Source organism: Crocodylus siamensis, chromosome 4, assembly GCF_052110815.1.
Source record: "Crocodylus siamensis isolate JL-2025a chromosome 4, ASM5211081v1, whole genome shotgun sequence".
In the NCBI taxonomy this organism is placed as follows: Eukaryota; Metazoa; Chordata; order Crocodylia; family Crocodylidae; genus Crocodylus; species Crocodylus siamensis.
The window spans coordinates 129,120,084-129,137,643 of NC_143398.1; positions in this window are offsets into that span (position 1 = coordinate 129,120,084).

Genomic DNA, 17,560 nt, shown 5'->3' on the forward strand with positions numbered 1-17,560 from the left:
TTAAGGGGGGCCCAATGGGGGGGGTGACTGTTCCTGTCCCTGCTCATGAAAATGGAGGCAAAGAAATCATTAAATATGTTGGCTTTGTCATCTGGTGTGATGACCAAATTTCCTAGCATGTCCTGCAGGGGCCCCACATTACCCAGTACCTTTTTTTGCCAACTATGTATTTAAAAAAGGACTTCTTGTCCTTGATCTGGGAAGCTAATTCCAGTTCCATCTCTGCCTTGGCCTTCCTGACTGCCCCCCTGCATCCCCAAGCAACTGCAGTATAATCCTCCCTGGTGATGGCCCCTCCCTTCCATTGGGTGTGCGCCTCCTGTTTAGCCAGGAGACATTCCCTGATGCTTTTGGTGAGCAATGGGGGCTTTTATGCCCTCCTGCCCCCTTTGATCCATTTTGGGCTTGGAGGATCGTCTCCTTAAGGAGTGACCACTCTTCTTGGACACCTGGCTCCCCTCCCCTCTGGGACCTCAGTGCTTCCCCGACTATTCTCCTTAGCTCATTGAAGTCCATCCTCCTGAAATCTAGGGCTGCTGCCTTGCTGTAGGCCTTTGCCACCTTGTGCGGGATGGTGAATTCCAGCAGGCGATGATTACTGTCACCCAGGTGGTCAAGCACCTGCAGCCCCCCTCACCAGGTTGTCACCCGTGGCCAGCACCAAGTCCAACAAGTCATCTCCCCTGGTGGGGCTGTGCACCTCTTGAGTTAGATGGAGGTCCTGCATTCTGGCTAGGAACCTATGTGAATGGTCATACCTGGCTGACTGCTTTTCCCAGCAGATGTCTGGAAAGTTCAGGTCCCCCATGATAACCACATCCTTTGACCTAACTACCTCTGTGAGCTGAGTCAAGAATTCCTGGTCTAGCTCTTCCCCTTGGTTGGGTGGTCTGTAGCAGACCCCCACCGCTAAGTCTCTTTCCCCTCAACTGCCTTGTATTCTAACCCAGAGCACTTCAGAGTGCCCCTCCTCTGATTCTTTGCTAATTGCTGAGGATGTGTATTCCTCCTTAATGTAGAGTGCCCCCACCTTTCCTCCCTGTCCTAATCCCTCCTGTACAGCCTATAGCCCTTGATATTCACTGCCCAGTCAAGCATTGCATCCCACCATGTTTCAGTGATCCCCAGTATGTCTGGGTTGGTGTCAGCTAGCAGGAGGGTAAATTCCTCTAGCTTGTTTCCCATACTACGAGCATTTGTGTAGAGGCATTTGAGGCCTCCTGTAAATGTGGGCACTGGCCCCCTACTTTCAGCATTACCCTGGCCCCTGTCACTTATCTGTGTATATGTTCCGCTAATTGGTCTAGGCTAGTGTACTTGTGGGTGTTGCTTGGTTTGGCAGTCCAATTCTTCCTCCGCCCTCGTCTTCCTCTTATGGGCAGAACTTTTTAATTTCTTTTTCATAAACAGTCCATAACTTTACAGATAGTTAATAACTCTGACGTGGACCTCTCCTATGTATTGTACATTTATATTTTTTGCTACCCATACTCAGAACATGTGACTACAGCCAAATAATAAAATTCACTTCTGAACCAGCCCTCCTGTATATCAGAATTATTAAAACACAAATGACACTACCTACACAGGAGCAAGATACTTACTACCAGACCTAGAAAATAACTATTTATAACAACAAAACAAACATAATTGGAGGAGCTAGAAACAGACTCCTCACAGTAGTGCACCAGTGGTGATGTTTGAATTCCTTTGTCTTGTGTATGCTAAAGAACAATACTTTCCCCAAATGCTGATGCATGACATGTACTTGCACAGACATATATGCATGTTATCCTCTACTGATATAATCATCTTGCCCCCTAGTGGTCGCTTTGGAAAGCAAAAAGCAAGTGGATAGAGATTTTTTTAAGCTGTTTAATTAATGTGCTTTTTTTGAAATGTTATGGATAAAACATATGATTTTTAACTTAGCCTTGGTTTTTCTATCTGTAAAATGGGGGTAGTCCTTATTTACTTAAAAGGAATGTTATGAGGCTTCACTCTTTATTAACATGTGGTATGTGAAAAGTACTGGCACTCTTTGTTATAAATATTTTTTAAAATCCCAGACCATAAAAGCTTAACATTTATCACTGCATATATTACAAGGCTCTACAATATTCCAAACCCAATCAAAACCTGTTAGTTGCTCATAAAAAGACTGCTCTAAGAGGTTTAGCCAGGAGAAAGAGGCTTTGATGTGTTCAGATAAAAGGATTAATTAAAATAGTATAAAACTTACACGATAACTGTGTTGAGATACAGAGCATGACACAAAGATGTTTTCCTGGATTTACACATAGTCAAACCTTGTACTGTATACCTAATAATCATCAGGTGGAAAGTTCCAAACAGAATCACAGAAAAGTAGGGCTGGAAGGGACCTCAGGAAGTCCAGTCCCCTGATCAGGGGGAACCTTAATGATTCTAGGAAAACAATGTTAGCGGTAAATGTTTGTGGTAACTGAATGTTAATGATCAGTGGGTGCATCTGCACATGCAATTAGCACATAGCAATAAACTCAGAAGCAGTCCTCACTGGAGTTTATTACTCCCAGGCATAATATTTACATATGGACCAATCTGCTTCAGCCCATGTGCTACTGTATAGGATGTTTGAAGGCACTTTTGCCACACACAATAACTGTATCTCCTAGATAAGCTCACATCAACACAGTAATTTATTTCAATGATAGAGTTACTACCTTCAGTCCTTAGGAACTTTCCTCTTTTGTGAAAATAATTCTTTGTCCTTTTTCACTAATAACCATGGATTTTAAAGAACTACAGTGAAAATATATGCATGACTCCAAGATTATGAGTTGTTGGACGTCTCAATGCAATTCCCTATTCAAATAGGGATCCGTGCTACTAATGTACTGATTAAGTTATTGTTGCTTAAACATAATTCCTCTGTCTCATTGAGACATAAAACACCCTTCAGGTTGAGTATCAATCTCCTGCAGAGAGCAGCTAATGAATGCTAATAGCCTGCTGATATAGCATTTATAGACCTCTTGAGAAGCTGAAAGACAGGGATTTATACGCTCAAAATGGGATATATAGAAATCTTCAATAATATTTTACTAGAGCTCTGGCATTAAACATATTATATACTGTGTTGTGCATAAGTCTTTCATAATAAGTAGACCTTTTCTCCATCCATAATGTGTAACATACTATAAAAAGTGCAGGCTGCAGATTGGGATGAACTGTTTTCAAGAACAGTATTAAAATACTCGTAGTCCACGTGAGACCCACCGCACTCCAGAAAGCATCCTTATTCGAGAAAGAACTTAAGCATGTGACCAAGTTAAAGTTCAGCATGTGCTGAAGCATGTTATTAAAACACCCTTTTAAGTGTTTTCTGAATTAGGATAACTATAATATATAACAGACTACTATATGGATATCAGTACAATTTCTGTAGCTGAGGTTTTCAACACATGTAATCATCTTCATGATTAAAGGCATGAAACTAACTACACTTTAGCTGTTGGTGATGTATTTCTTGGTATGCTGGTGCCCATAATTCATTCAGAGGGGACACAGTTGATTTCTTAGAATAGGTCAGTACATTCAGAGCCAACTTTTGATTTATCAGAATGACCTCTGAAGAATTAAGAGGAGAGAATTAAGCTGTCTGAGCAGTCAAATGTAGGAAAGGCAAGTACCATCACATATGGGAGGAAGGTCTAGAGTAGGAAAAAGGACTTCTCAAATTCTTTATTTTAGTATAAGTAGGTTTAGGATTAGTTTAATCACTGTTTACACATCCATCCAACTAAATATAGTCATATTTTCATCTTCCCATTTTTATTCAATACACTCATAATTTTCTATTTTGCAGACTCTTATGGTGAACCTGGCTGTCATTGTAATAGTAACTTATATTTTAATATAGAGGTGCTACATTCAATGTTATAGAATGGTCTTTTCTACTTTGTTTCTCTGTGGTAGCTCAATACAAGGCATCACCCTAAAGCATGTCGGCATGCACAGACACAGATTTCATAGACATTAGGGCTGGAAGGGACCTTGGAAAAGCATCAAGTCCAGCCCCCTGCCTGAAGGGCAGGAAGTCAGCTGGGGTCATAGGATCCCAGAAAAATAAGCATCCAATTTACTCTTGAAGGTGTTCAATGTAGGTGCTTGATCCACCTCCGATGGTAAGCTATTCCAGACCTTGGGGGCTCAGACAGTAAAGAAATTCTTCCTTATGTCCAGCCTGAAATGGTCTTGCAGTAGTTTATGACCATTTGACCTCATCATCTCTTGGGGCACTCTGGTGAACAGACATTCCCCCAGATACTGTAGTCACCCCTGATAAACTTAAGGTGTCCATCATATCACCCCTAAGCCTGCGCTTTTCCAGGCTAGAGAGCCTCATAGCTCTCAGCCTTTTATCATAAGGTCTGTTTTCCTGACCTCTGATCATGTGCGTGGCTCTTCTCTGGACTCTCTCAAGCTTCTCCATACCCTTTTTGAATTGTGGGGTCCAAAACAGGATGCAGTACTCCAGCAGCGGCCTCACCAAAGCCAAGTACAAGGGGAGAATGATGTCCTGGGATTTGCTTGAGAAGCATCTATTCATGCAAGCCAGCATTTTGGTTGCTTTACTAGCTATAGCATCTCGTTGCAGGCTCATGTTCATCTTGTGGTCAATGATGACCCCCAAGTCTCTTTCTTTCATAGTACTAGCCAGTGTAGCACTGCCGAGCCTATAGGGATGCTGCAGGTTTTTTCTCCCTAGGTGGAGAACCTTGTATTTTCCAGTGTTAAACACCATCAGGTTCTCATCTGCCCATTTGCTGAGTCTGTCCAGGTCAGCTTGGATTGCCTTCCTGTCTTCCGGTGTGGATGCTTTGCCCCAAAGTTTGGTGTCATGGGCGAAGTTAGCCAGTCAGCTTCTGACTCCAGTGTCCACTTCATTATTGAAGATGTTGAACAATATGAGTCCAAGGACAGAGCCTTGAGGGACCCCACTGGTCACAGGGCACCATGATGATTGACTTCCATCAATTACCACCCTCTGGGTCTGACCACAGAGCCAATTTCCCAGTCCTTGACTCCAGTGTTGCTGACTGACTTGCCAGCTTTACGGTGGATGGTGAAGGTGAACAGCTCGTGGTTGCTGTCAGCCATCTTCCCATCAATCACTAGGTCACCAATTAAGTCATCCCCAATAGCCAGTACCAGGTCAAGCAGTGCTTTACCTCTCATGGGCCCATAGACTTCTTGAGTCAGGTAGAGGTCATCCATGCATGATAGGAAGCTTTGCAACCACTTGGATTTTGCTGAGTGATCCTCCCACGAGATGTCTGGGTAATTGAAGTCACCCATGACAACCATGGTCCTGAAACATGTGGCCTCAGCTAGTTCCTGGGTGAACTCCTGGTCAAGCTTTTGACTTTGGGTGGGAGATCTGTAGTAGTACATGTCTCACACTGTAGTTGTTCTTGAGGAAAACCTTACAGATAATAAAAACTGGCAAAGAGGATGACATTCCTGGATAAGGATTTTTTGGAAGTGTTATTTTTTTATTGGACCAACAATATAGTTGAGAGAGATGCTAGACAAGCTTTCATGCACAAAGTGCCTTTCCTCAGATCTGGAAAAAACAGATACAGATTGAGCTAAATAACAAAGAGCTACACATACCAATCCACACTGGAACCATCAAAAAATTACAGTGTATACTCAAATAGGATCAGACCTGGAGAGAAATAGTCCCAGCTCCCTTGGGTTCTGGTTTTCAAATAGTCCCCCAACCTTGCACAACTGATCACCAGAAACAAACTCACCATTGATCAATAAATAAGAAATGGGACATAATTTTGCTTTAATAAATGCAAAACCTGTCAACACATCTCTACTGCCACCACAATCCACAGCCCTCACAATGAAAACATCAGACTCCACAGATCCTACATATCTGTTGCAAAATGTAGGATACCTGTCATGGAAACTACGTGAATGAAACAAAACAAAGACCAATTATACACCGGAATAAACTCCCACAGAAAAAGATAAAGGGCAGGGATATACAAATACCATTAGGAGAACACTTTTCACAGAACAACCACTGCTTTTCTGACCTCACAATCCTCATACTCAAGTGAACTAAAAATACCTTTGGAAGATGATCCTGGGAACAGAGGTTCATAACCTTCTGGACACTAAAAACCATGGGCTGAACACATGCTTTATGGATCATTACAGTTGACATGCTACCTCTGCTAATCTCTCTACTCTCCACAGGTAATAATAACCCTTTTCTCTCTAGAACAGTCTATTGCAGTTCTCTTGTTTTGAAGCTACTTCCAATAATGCCTCTTTGCTCCTACTTTACAGGCTTTCTCCATTCCTTTAAGTACACTGTTTGCATTTACATGTAGCGTATATGTGGGCCACTGTTCTACCTATTATAGAAATCAAAATAAATAATGTCTTTTCATAGCACCTAATGACATAGGTTATTGCCTACAAAAGCTTGTGTCCCTCTGAATCAGCTGGGCCTTAAGTTGACCTACTATCTGCCTTTGCCCAAGTTGTGTCTGCTGAGGCGAGGCACTTTGTACATGACACACTGGGCACATCTACATGAGATGCATTAATGCTCATTAGCCCAATTGAATGAATATTATGGGTGTGCATCTATACATGCATGTCCTTAATGCCCATTAAAAATTGCAAAATTACTCTAATTGTGCCTGAATTTGCAAATGCAGGTATCAAATTTAGCTGTGATTAAAGCGCATTAATGCATGTGCAGATGCAACCCAGCACTAACTTTAGTGCTGGGTCTGCCCAGCCACTAGAAGCACATGGCAGGGCTGCAGGGACTTGGCACTAATTTTAGTCTCTGCATGTGTAGACACATATCAAAAATCACTTAATGCACATTAGCTTAATGTGCATTAATTTTAATCACACTTAAATGCACATGTACACAAGGCCCATGTGTAACATTTCTTCAAACAACACAATTGGTCCAATGAAAGATATTAGCAAAAATACCAGAAACTACCTCTTGTGTTTTCTGGGTCATCATTGCTATAACTACATTCCAATCCAACTACTTTGCTGCTTAAATAGAAGGCAAAACTGATGAATATAATTCCCATCAGGAATCTTCATGAGTATAAACAGAGTGTGAAAGATGTTGATCCATTGATGGAAGTGTAATAAGGCAGCTGGGCACACAGAGGAACAGTGACTTGCAGCTGCCAGTGCTACCGATGTGGCTGCGCAGCTAAAGTGACAGCCATTATTTTTCTTATCCCCTCCTCCATCCTGAATCATTGCCCAGGGCTGCTTCTCACACACTTCACTTTAGTAATGCTACTTTTAACTGAAACAGAAGTCTTTGCAAGACAGAATGGGTGTCAATACATTTTCAGTTTTGCAAAACAGCTTTGGGGGGAAGGGTGGAAATCTGCAGCTTTCAAAAATCCTGATTTGAATTTTTTAAAATGAAAATTAAGTAATAATTATCAATACATTAATTAATTAATTTATAGTAACAGTTCACTTTAACAAGTAAAATGCTAAACAAAGTACTTCAAAAATTGTCAAAACAAAACATTTCTATTGTCACAACCCCATTTTTTTGAGAAACAGTTGCATGACATGGTGTGACCAAGTAGGGTATGTATCCTGTAGGGCTGTGCAAAGCTTCAGTAGCTGCTCCAATTTGGAGATTTGGTGGCCGAATCTCCAAATCTGAATTGAATTGGGAGACCCATTAAAAGGTCTGAATCAAATCAGAAGCCTCCAAATTGATCACCATGAGTTTTCAAGGATAATGACCAGTGGCTCTGCAATCACAGCCAACTCCTTCAGCACCCTAGGATGCATTGCATGTGACCCTATGGACTAATACACATTCAGGTTTTCTTAATAGTCCCAAACCTGTTCTTTCACCACTGAGGGCTGCTCACCTCCTCCCCAAACTGTGCTGCCTATTGCAGTAGTCTGGGAGCTGACCTTGTCTGTGAAGACAGAGGTAAAAAAGTCATTGAGCACTTCAGCCTTTTCCTCATCATCTGTTACTAAGTTGCCTCCTCCATTCAGTAAGGGACCCACACTTTCCCTGACCTTCCTCTTGTTGCTAAAATACTTAAAGAAACTTTTTTTGCTATTCTTCATGTCCCAAATGCACTTTTACCTTCCTGACTTAATCTGTGTATGCCCCAGTAATATTCCTATATTCCTTCCTGGTCAGCTATCCAAGCTTCCACTTGTTGTAAACTTCATTTTTGTGTTTAAGATCACCAAAGAATTCTCTGCAAAGCCAAGCTGGTTGTTTGCCACATTTGCTATTCTTTCTGCGCATTGGGGTGGTTTGTTCCTGTGTCCTCAGTAAGGTTTCTTTAAAATACAGCCATCTCTTCTAGACTCCTTACTCCCTCAGACTGGCCTCCTAAGGGATTCTGCCCTTCAGTTCCATGAGGGAGTCAAAGTCTGCTTTTCTAAAATGCAGGATCCATACTATGCTGCTCTTTCTTCCTTTTGTCAGGATTCTGAACTTGATCATCTCATGGTCACTGCTGTCCCACTTGCCATCCACTTACATCGCCTTTCACTTCTTTCCTTTTTGTCAGGTGTAGCTCAAGAAGAGCTTTATAGTGGAGCTCTGATCAGACCCCAGCACCAGGAGGCCCAGTGCCAGGGGGTGATCAGACCCCAGTGCCAGGGGGCATAGAGACAGGAGGCAGACCCCAGTGCCAAGAGGCACAGCAACAGGGAGTGAGCCAGCCCAACACCCTAGGGCGCAGGTCAACATTTATACACCATCTGTAAGGCATGGGCCACCATGTAGGGAAGGTTTGGAGTGGTAGATAGTGACCCCTAGCATTGGGGTAGTAAATGGGTAACCTCCCACCTGAGTAACATCATAATTATTGTTCCAACAAGGCATGGCAGGTGAGATAGGTGGGTGGGTAGCCCAGAGACAGAGGGTTAGGCCTATGTTAGACAGGCCCAGGGATAGACCCCTGTCACAGTCAGACTACTCCCAATCACTCTACAGATCATGAAAACAATATTTTTTCCTCTTTTCCCTCAGATACTGCAGAGAGCACTACTTTTCCTGTTCCAAGGCTCTAGACCCTTTGAGTGCCCAAGTGGCAGAAATGAAGAATGTAAGGTGGTATGCTGAATTTGGATGATAATTTTGGAATTTTTCAGTGCTTCAGAGGTATGAAGTCATTCTGAAACATCTACTAACAGATGGTCTTATTTTTTTCCACAATTTAGAGATACTGAAATTTTACATCTGTGAAAACCATGACCAAAAAAACCCAGCAGCAGCTGGGATAAAAGTAGAATGTGCCAAGAAAATGACATGTTACTCAAAAGTCAGAGAAAGCACCCTAATTCTGCATGCATGTGCCGTGTACCGTGGCTGGACAGACGTATAGTATCAAACATTTGCTTTTTCAATTGAGAATAGCATCAAAAACATTGTAAGAGAAATTGTATGGAATGCACATGATGCACTGATGAAAATGTCATGTGGAATGATTAAGAAAGTTGGGTAGTGTAGAAGATGATACCTACCAGTGACAGTGGCTGTGCAAGATAACTACTCTGACTATACACACAGTAAACAAACCCCAGGAAAGCTCATCTGACATCATCTGCATAGAGCTGCAAGCAGCTAGAATCTCTTAAAAATGGAACTAGATGTAGTATGAGCAGTTGCGCTTGTCCCTGGAAAATTTATGAAAAACTAGTGAGAGCCATCCCACTTGTGCATCCTACAGTCTCTCTCTGAATGTCAAACAAAAGGAAAAATAAACCTTGGGATTTCTGCAGTGTGCCAGTTATGGCTGCTCTACTGGAAAAGTGAATCATCATCCATTTCTGTGAATGCATACTGTGCCCGCCGGGCTTTGCTCGCACCTGAGGGTGCCGCCCTTCAGATGTCGGCCCTGCCCTGGGACCCTTGAGGGCAAAACGGACGTTCTTTCACCACGTCACCACCCTGCTCTCGCCTGCCACGTCTTGATGTATCATCAATGGGGGGAGTTGTCTGACGGGTTCTCGTTGCCCAGGTCCACCCGACGGATGTACATGGGGCTCCAACCACCCCTGCACCCCGGCCTCAAGCCACCTTCTGGACCTGGCCCTGCAGAGGGGCACGTGACTCCTCTTTCCTCTCTGCCACTTTCCTTTACCCCTTTTCCCTGTACTCAAAGGGTCGAGCCTCTATAGTTATGGAACTGGCTCCAGACGCTCAGCCCCTAGGACCTATGTTTCTAATGGGCTCGGGCATCCATGGTCCCAGTGGCAACCCCACCCCAATCTGGCTCCTCCTTAGGGATCCTTGTCACCCTACCACGCCCCGAGTGCACCTGACTCCAGCAGGTCCTCCGTGGTGACTTCTTTTCACTGTGATCCAGTCCAGATGCCTCCTGTCTGCTGCCAACTCCTGGACGCTGCCGCCGGCTCCTTCCCTCTGGCTCCTCGTCCTTCCCCGGATGCCGTGGGGCCTCACCTTCCTCTCCCTCCATTGGCGGATTTCCCTCTTCGGGGCCATCTTCCCCTTCCATTGCAGCCGCTGCCACTTTTATCTTCACCGGCCAGCGTTCGACACTGATGTCACCGGCCGGTCGCAGCTGTATAAAGAGCCGGCTCACAAGCCGCGCGGCTTTCCCCAGGATGTCAACTTCTGCTGCCGGTGAGTTCTTGTTGTTACCCTGGCCTCCGGGACACATATGTTATACTTGGCAAAACTGGTTTGACACTGAGTCATGGTCATAACTTGCAGTTCTCAGCAATAGGAATGATTTAATATTTCTGGGAGAGCATGTTGCACTTTTCAGTATTGGTGTCAATAAATTAAAATAGAGTTAATTTTTTTTTCTGAATGTTGTAAGAAGGGGACAGGGGCATTCTTAAGAAACTTTACCTACCATTGTGGGAGACAGGATCAATTATAACTATTGTGACAAGCAGTGAGAATGTGGGGACTTGTATATAGGACTAGCCATTACTTTTAAATCACAAGTACCATATTTACCTGAAACTAAGACACACCTACATTTAAGATGACCCCCAGTAATTAGATTCTAAATATGGAAAATTAATATTTCTTATAATTTTTCCAAGTATAGAATCTAATTATTGGACAGCTGTCCTAAATTCATCTCCCCACACTGCTAGAGCAGGGCAAGCATTGACTGGGGGGGGTGCGGGGGGTGTCAGGTGGCTGAGGTGGTCAGCCAGTCCCTCTGGCCCTCTGCTCCTCCAACTTCTTCCCCCTACAGCCAGCCACCCTATCACCTGCACCCCCAAACCCAAACTCCCCACAGTCTCTTTCCTTTCCTCTTAATCCCCACAATCTCAGCTGCCTTCTCTCTTTAGGATGGAATAATCCCAATGCATTGGTACAGGCTGGGGGCTGACTGGCTGGGCAGCAGCTCTGCAGAAAAGGACCTGGGGGTTACAGTGGACAATAAGCTAAATATAAGCCAACAGGGTGCCCTTGTTGCGAAGAAAGCTAACAGCACACTGAACAGCATTGGCAGGAGTTTTGCCAGCAGGTCAAGGGAAGTGATTCTTTCCTTCTATTCAGCACTGGTGAGGCCACATCTGGAGTACTGTGTTTAGTTTTGGGCCCCCCAATATCGAAAGGGTGTGGGCAAATTGGAGAGAGATCAGTGGCGGGCAAAAAAAAAATGGCAAGAGAGGGTTGGGGGACATGACTTCTGAAGAGGGGCTGAGGGAAATGGGCTTATTTAGTTTGAAGAAGAAAAGACTGAGAGGGGATTTAATAGCACCCTTCAGCTACCAGAAGGGCAGTTCCAAAGAGGATGGAGCTAGATTGTTCTTAGTGGTGGCAGATGACAGAACAAGAAGCAGTTGTCTCAAGTTGCAGCAAGGAAAGTTTAGGTTAGATATTAGGAAGAATTTTCTCACTAGGAGGGTAGTAAAACACTGGAACAGTTTACCCAGAGATGTGGTGCAATCTCCATCCTTGGGAGGTTTTCAAGACCTAGCTAGGCAAAGCTTTGGTTAGGATGATCTTGTTGGGGATGGTCCTGCTCTGAGCAGGGTGTTGGACTAGATGACTTCTTGAGATCCCTTCCAACCCTGATTTTCTATCATTCTCCAGGCTCCCCATAGTCTCTGCGTATTCCTCTCCCATCCTTATTGTTGTCAAGTATTTCAGTCACTTGCAGACCTGTAGGACACTGCCTGCCAGCTAACTAGGGTAAGATATTTCTAACTGGAGATCTACACACCCACGTTTCACCTGCCATGACTTGATGTTAAAGGACTTGGTGCAGTACCTATATGTGTAGTCCCATTAGTAGTCTAACCGCCATCCAATGAAGGTCCTACGTTCCTGAGGGCTCTGCCACCCCTACACCCTCACCCTTTCCACCGGGATCTGATCAGCCAGTTGGTCTTTCAATGTGACCTTGGTTCCAATGAAAAAAACCCCCAGGAAAACAATGAAACAGAACAGGCACTCCTGGCCTGGGTTATTGTTCAGGCTGCTTTTAGCCAAGAGCAAAGCAAATTGACTTTCGTGAGGTCAGTCCCTCTTTTCTGCCCCTTTCCCCTCTTTGGTGGTTATCTTTGAACCTCTTGTTGAGGTTGCCATGATTCCCTTTAGCACATTAGGTCCATCTGTGACAGCGTTTTTGGCATGTGCCACTTTTATGTGCTCTAAGGAACCGCAAAATCTATAGTTTCCCTCTACTTGGGATATTATGGTACAAAACTCTGCTGGGCTCCGCCAGCTCCCGGCATGGAAACAAACAGTTCTGAGTCCCACCGGGCCAGTAGTCTTTGCTCTAAGTTCCCTCAGTGGGGCTTACTCTTTGCAAGACTCTCCTATCAGCTCTCTACATCGCTCTCATGCAGCGTGTGTTAGCTCGCTCTTCCTCCTCCTTCCGGTTCTACACTCCCTCCTCTTGCCTGTTCTGGGCTCTTCTTTATACCGGCGTTGGAGCTCCCTGCCCCTCCCCTCCAGAAACACCTGGGTAAGGGAGATTTCTGCCAGGCTCTTTGGGGCTGTGGACCTGGGGTCACTGAGCCTTTGTTTAGCCCTTGTGCTTTGGAGCCCTGTGACTCTTTCTCACAATTGTCAAATGCTGCTCAGGCTGTATTTTCTTCCAGATCATGGAACACAGTATGTGGAAGCATGGGCCTGCTGGCCCACATAGCGATGTTGGCACTGCTGATTACCCAAGCAGGGGATGGAGTTTCCATGTACTCCGTGCCCAGAATGGAATCCAGCCTGAGCCAGGACTGAGCTATACCTGAGAGTAAGAGGAGAAAGTAAGGGGGCAGGGGGAGCAGAAGCTGCAGAAGGTAAGCAGATGTGGGAGGCAGGCAGCTGCCTGTGGGTCTGCCTCTGGCCCTGACTCAAGCTCTTTGTGGTTGGGGGAGGCAGGGCTCTTCTTAGATTTGTGTTAATATGGTAGTAAGGTACATTAACAGGTAGCCAGATGTTTAAGACAGGTGGCTTAACTCATATTTATTTGCAGGTGAACGTGAGAATAAGCGTCATGCCCCCAAAAGGATTGTTCCAGTTTAATAGATGGCCCTTTTGAGAAGCATTATCTCCGATGATCAGAGACCCAAAAACTATGAAAATATACAGGCAAAAAGGTAAACTAGAAGTCAGAGACAGGATCATGAAGATGAAGTGACCTCATTTAATTACCTCATAGTAAAACACCAAGTGCCTTGTCTCCATTTATCATTTTGGAACCAAGTAACTATCAATCCTTGTTGTCTTGCATTAAAAAGGTCCAACATATTTGTGTTCATGAAGTCAATGTATGAGATTAAGCCATCATTGCATGCAAGTAAACATGCTAAGTGAAAACTCTCAAAAACTGAACTGATGCAAAAGGCCTACATAAACTAAAGATTATGGCAGTTTGTGTAAAGTATGTCTTTTTTTCTATAGTCACTACACAGCTATTTCTTTATGATTTATAAACTGTTATTATTATTCCTTGCAAAATCTAGCAACATTCCTTTACTTTCTGTATCAGAATAATTTTCAACTGCAAGCTATAATTGGATTAACAATAGAACACAAAATCACCATTAGAAAATACTAAAAGATGCCTCTGACAGTGTTCAGTAGGTAACGTGGTATGTGAGTATATAATGTAGAAAGAAGGGAGGAAGCGTGTTTGATCTTCAGTTTGACATTCATTTACTGAACATCTGTGCATATGAGTGCACTTTGTTCCTCAGAGCTATTGAGGGAAATACAGTGAAGGTTTGACTAACTGCAGTATAACTTACTGTTTTTTTTAATAATGTATGGGTTGCTGAATACCACAGAAGAAAAAAGTTATCTTTAGACAAGGCTGTTTATCAAGTTTAATTAATGTGTCAGAACACAGTACAGTGAACTAAGGACTGATGATGATGATTTCTCCACCTTAGTGGGATTAACCACTTCAAACACAGGAATATTTTGTCAGTGCTAACGTTGAAAACAAACAGGAATGCTTAATTCTTTTCTAGCTTGCATTGCCCATGTTGCAGCTGATGCCCAGGTTTGAAAAGAAACATGAAAATAGTTAAGGAATCTCAATAACACATTTCTTTTAGGTGGACTGAAGAATAGCTAAAGAAGCGTTGGGGAAATATTGTGCTTAAAACACTTGCTGACTACCGATTAGAAGTTATATGCTATGCCAGATGTCTCAAGGGAATAGTACTTCACCACTGTGTATACTCCTGCACACAAAGGTTCTCATTAACTTTCAACTAACAACTCAGAGAGGAGAAATAAAAAGAAACAGCCACGTTATGGCCCAAACCTAAGCAAAACTATGAACATTCCCCTTCCTTTATTTTTGTCCTTTGTGAAAAACTTGTCCCTAACTTGCCTGAAGACTTGTTGAGAACACTGACCCAGCTTGAAATGAAACTTTTCACCTGTTTTCAAATTCTGTAATTTGGATATGTCAAAATACAGTGTGCAAACCATATTTGACCCACAGAGCTGTCATCCAGTCAATGGGGCTCTTGGAAGGGCCAGGAATTCAAGTGCAGGGCCCACCACTGAATTCTGGGGTGGAGACCCCTGTTGGTGACACATTTTGATGGTTGTGTTAATCCCCAAGGCTCCCTGAGCTGACACAATGCTGCTTGCCCCACCACCACTGCTGCTTGCCTTGCTGCCAGAGGTGGGTTCAGGTGCAGCCCAGAAGGACTCCCACAGCGCAGCTCTGACCTCACAAGGACATTTGCAGTAGTTTTAAAAGGGAAGGAGGAGCTTCTCCTCTCCAGCCTACACAGGCTTTTATGCCATAACTGTTATGTGTGCATAAACCTGTAGCCATAACAGTGTAGCAAAACCACTTGAACTTCAACCCTGCTTCATCAGTTAGGATAATTTACCTCACTTGTCTCCCTACAGCATCTTGAGCAAATAACAGTTACAGGTAATAGCTGCCAAACACTCCTGAGAACTACCTTCCCTTCTCCTTTTGAAGATGCTACAAACATGGATTAGTCCGTATGCCAGCCTACACTATTTTCAGTGAAATTCAGTGAAACAGGTTTTTTTCCATCAGAAAATGATATTTCACCAAAACTGAAACTGGCCACATGACTATATCTCAGTTTCAATCAAACTTTCTTGGTGAAGTGTTGTCAAATCCTGGATTGAAATGAGAGAGAGAGAGAGAGAGAGAGAGAAATACAGTGAAATCCTGGTTCTTTCCAAAATTAGATTTCTACCCCGCTGCAAAGGTGAAAGTTTTTAAACTAGCCAGGACTATACAGACAAACAGCTGCACAAGACAGTGGAGATGTCTCAACTTTACAGGGAATCGGTGCCCACTGAACCCACTGAGGCAAGAGCTGCAATAACTAGCTGAGCAACTTGCTCTTAAATCAGTAACTTGCTGTGAACTAAGCTGTTTACAAACCATTCCTATATGAAAAATACAGGTCTTAGTATATTATGGGTGCATCTACATGTCACCCTATGGTGACATAGCAACGTGCTATCTTGCCGTATAGCATGCTATGGTGACATAAGGATCATGCAGGTGTACACGTTATCACCAGTTACATTACTGTAGCAGCACGGTCCTCAGTTATAGCGTGTTACTACAGTGATGTACCAGCAAAATCTAACTGTGCACTATGCACATGGCACAAAAGGAAGTACTAAAGCACAGCACCATAGCAACATTGCCAAATGGCGATATGTAGATGTGCCCTATGACAACCAAACAAAACAAAAAACCAAACCCCTCCATCTCTTCTGGAAGCATTCTGTACTCCCATGTGATATTTATCTATGCTAAAGTTTTGATTGTGTTTGTCCTTCATTTGATGCCTTGTTGGACCTAGTGCTGGCCACAGGTGATGACCTGGTGAGGGGGCTGCGGGTGCTCGATCACCTGGGTGACAGCGATCATCGCCTGCTGGAATTTACCATCCAGCACAAGGTGGCAAGGGCATGCAGTAAGGCAGCAGCCCTAGACTTTAGAAGGGCAAACTTCAGTGAGCTAAGGAGGATAGTCGGGGATGCACTGAGGTCCCAGAGGGGAGGGGAGCCAGATGTCCAAGGAGTGGTTGCTCCTTAAGAGGGCGATCCTCCAAGCACAAAGGAAGGTAATCCCAATGAGGATCAAAGGGAGCAGGAGAGCATGCAAGCCTCCATGGCTCACCAAAAGCATCCGACAATGTCTCCTTGCTAAAAAGGAGGTGTATACCCAATGGAAGGAAGGGGTCATCCCCAGGGATGACTATTGTGCAGTCGCTCGGGGGGCAGTTAGGAAGGCCAAGGCAAAGATGGAATTAGGACTAGCTTCTCAGCTTAAGGACAATAAGAAGTCCTTTTTTAAATACATAGTGGGCAAAAAGAAGGTCCCGGGTAACGTGGGGCCCTTGCAGGACACGTTGGGGAATTTGGTCGTCACACCAGATGACAAAGCTAACATGTTTAACGATTTCTTTACCTCTGTCTTCCTAAGTAGGACCAGAACAGCCACCTCCCTGGTGGGCCCCCCTTGGGCCCCAGGGGAGGCACACCTAGGCTAAAGGTTAGCAAGGAACTAGTTAGGGGGCTTTTACAGGGGCTGGACATGTTTAAGTCAGCCAGCCCAGATGATCTCCACCCTAGAGTCCTTAAGGAATTGGCTGAGGTCATTGCAGGACCCCTGGCACGGCTATATGAACACCTGTGGTGCTCTAGTGTGGTCCCAGAGGACTGGAAGAGGGCTAACGTGGTTCCAATCTTCAAAAAGGGGAGGAAGGAGGACCCAGGAAACTATAGGCCAATCAGTCTTACCTCGATCCTAGGCAAGCTGTTTGAGAAAATTATGCTGGCACACATCCATGAGGGGCCAGCTGGGGACTGCATGCTTAGGGGCAACCAACACGGGTTCATCAGTGGCAGGTCCTGTCAGACCAACCTGGTGGCCTACTATGATCAGGTTACCAGATCCTTAGATGCAGGAGAAACAGTGGACATAGTCTTCCTAGACTTCCGGAAGGCCTTCGACACTGTCTCTCACCCTGTTCTCATTAAGAAACTGGAGGACTGTGGTGTCGA